At 52.0% G+C, this 2,243-nt stretch overlaps 1 protein-coding gene across 1 annotated transcript in view; it reads left to right on the top strand.

Annotated features, from left to right (window-relative positions):
• The first annotated feature begins 1,037 nt into the window (after nucleotides 1-1,037).
• Nucleotides 1,038-2,243, top strand: part of PSKH1 (protein serine kinase H1) — a 49,386-nt gene continuing 48,180 nt past the window's right edge. Inside the window, exon 1 of the mRNA XM_011932025.1 lies at nucleotides 1,038-1,196. The gene's annotated coding sequence lies outside the window, so the exon portion shown is untranslated. The remainder of the gene's footprint in view (nucleotides 1,197-2,243) is intronic.

Raw genomic sequence — 2,243 nt, 5'->3', positions numbered from 1 at the left:
CACTGCACTCCAGCCTGGGTGACAGAGTGAGACTCCATCTCAAAAAAAAAATAAAAATTAAAATTAAAAATAAAAATAAGAAAATTAACCGGGCATGCCTGGATAATTTTTGTATTTTTAGTAGAGACAGGGTTTCACCTTGTTGGTCAGACTGGTCTCAAACTCCTGACCTCAGGTGATCCACCTGCCTTGGCCTCCCAAAGTGCAGGGATTACAAGCGTGAGCAACTGCACCCGGCCGACGACAATGTTTTATTGGTGTTAATTTATTTTTAGGATTAAAGTATAACATTAGCTTATACAGTCAATCAAAGACAGTTCCATGTGCAAAGTACATACTCAATAAAGATTTGAATACATGAGCCACTGAAATGGGGAAGATGGATGGAGGTTACAATGCACTTACCATCTGCAGCACCTACTTTTCCCCCTCCAAGTTGGGTTGACTGTAAAGTGAACCAGTTCTGATCCTATAGAGAAGTCATTGTGAATGGTAGCCATTTTTAAAAAATCCGCTTGCTTTTCAGACTCGGGATATACATTAAATTAACAACAACAAATAACCATGAGTCCAGAAGTTGGCCCAAGATTGACTTCACCAATCTACAAGTTAACCATTTGCACCTCTTCTTTGATGGAGGCCAAATTCAACACATGGAGTTCTGAAATTATTCTAATTGCAGTTTTAAAAAATAGATTTTGTTAATGAAATTTAAGTCAATCCTTTGCGGAGTTCCAGAGGCACTTCCAGAAACCTCTGTTGGAAAGCATTGTTTACCCAAGCTAGCACTACAGAGTCCCCTTTCCCCCAACCAGAAACTTAAAACTTTCTCCTTATTTCCCGCGATCCCTCGTTTTTCTATCACGGATCTGTCCGGCAGACAGCGGTCAAGTTTCTTTGAGCGACAAATAGATCCACCCGCTCAGCAGAGTGCCTGTCCCCGCCCCCCCAAGAGGTTGATTGGCAGGCCACGCTTGGAGATCCGCCAGCCGCGTAGCCCAGCTTCGTGAGAGTCCGCCCCGTCCCGCCCCGTAGGTTTGTTTTGGCGTCAGCTGCGCGCTGTGATGACGCCACGACGCTAACGCCCGAGAATGGCGGCGGCGGCGGCGGCGGCGGCAGAGGCGGTGGCCGCGGTCACTGCCTGGAGATGGCCCACAGAGCCGCCGAGACGCCGAAGAGCCCGCCGCCCGCGCGAGGTGAGGCGGCCCGGCCCAGGACGACGGCCCGACGGGCGGGAGGGGCAGCCGAACTGTGGTCGTGGTCGCTTTCTGGGGCACCGGGGCCTGCCCCTGGTCAGCCCGCAGCGTCGGCCCGTGTCCCATGCGCCAGGGCCTACAGGGTTGGAGAGCAGGTCGGGCGATGGCTGCTCGGGTCCCCGGCGTCCGAGTTCGGACTGGCCTCGGAACGTGCTGTCTTGCTGGGTATCCCGTCTCTAGGCCCGCGTGGGCCTGGTGGACGTGGTCGGTTGCCTGCCTGCTTGCTGTTCAGCCGGCCCGCGTCCAGAGCGGGTCAGGTTGATCCAACCTGGTTGTCCTTGTCCTTACTGCCTTCTCGCGCCCGGCGCCTACTCCACACTCCTCCTTTGCGTCTGCCAGGGGCCGGCGGGGCAGCTGATCGCTTCCTTGTGCGGGCTGGGAAATAGCAGGTTTGAGTCCAGCTGGATTGCCTGCTTGGCAAGCTTGTCATTCCTCTACCTGCAAGGGGAAGCCTAGCCCCTCACACTTAGTCCCCCTCCATAAAGCGGCTGAAGTGATAATTCCCACCTGAAAATCTGAATAAGTCCTTCACTGCCTGAAAGTGGTTCCTTAGTGCCTTCAAGACAAAGGCCACACTTCTTAGCAAGGCATTCAGGGCTCTTCATAATCTGGTGAAGGCTTAACCAGCCAATCAACACCAGAGCGCTTTTGTGCTCCCTTTACGTAGTTTATTGTTGTTAAAGCGTGTGGCCCTCCTGTTAGCTTTGGTTTCATTGTTAGTATTACTAATTTTGAGACAAGGTCTCTTGCCCAAGCTGGAGTGCAATGGCTCATTCATAGCTCACTGCAGCCTTGAACTCCTGGATTCAAATGATCCTCCCGCCTCAACCTCCCGAGTAGCTGAGACAACAGGCGCTCCCCTCCACGCCTGGCTAAGTTTTAACATTTTTTGTAGAGCCTGGGAGTCTGGCTTTGTTGCCAGGGCTGGCTTCAAGAGACCCTCCCGCCTAGGCTCCCAACGTATTGAGATTATTATTTTTTTTTTTT

The sequence above is a fragment of the Colobus angolensis genome, unplaced genomic scaffold (assembly GCF_000951035.1).
Source record: "Colobus angolensis palliatus isolate OR3802 unplaced genomic scaffold, Cang.pa_1.0 Scaffold93, whole genome shotgun sequence".
In the NCBI taxonomy this organism is placed as follows: Eukaryota; Metazoa; Chordata; class Mammalia; order Primates; family Cercopithecidae; genus Colobus; species Colobus angolensis.
The sequence above is the reverse complement of the archived record's forward strand: the minus strand, read 5'-3'. Positions and strand labels throughout refer to the sequence as shown.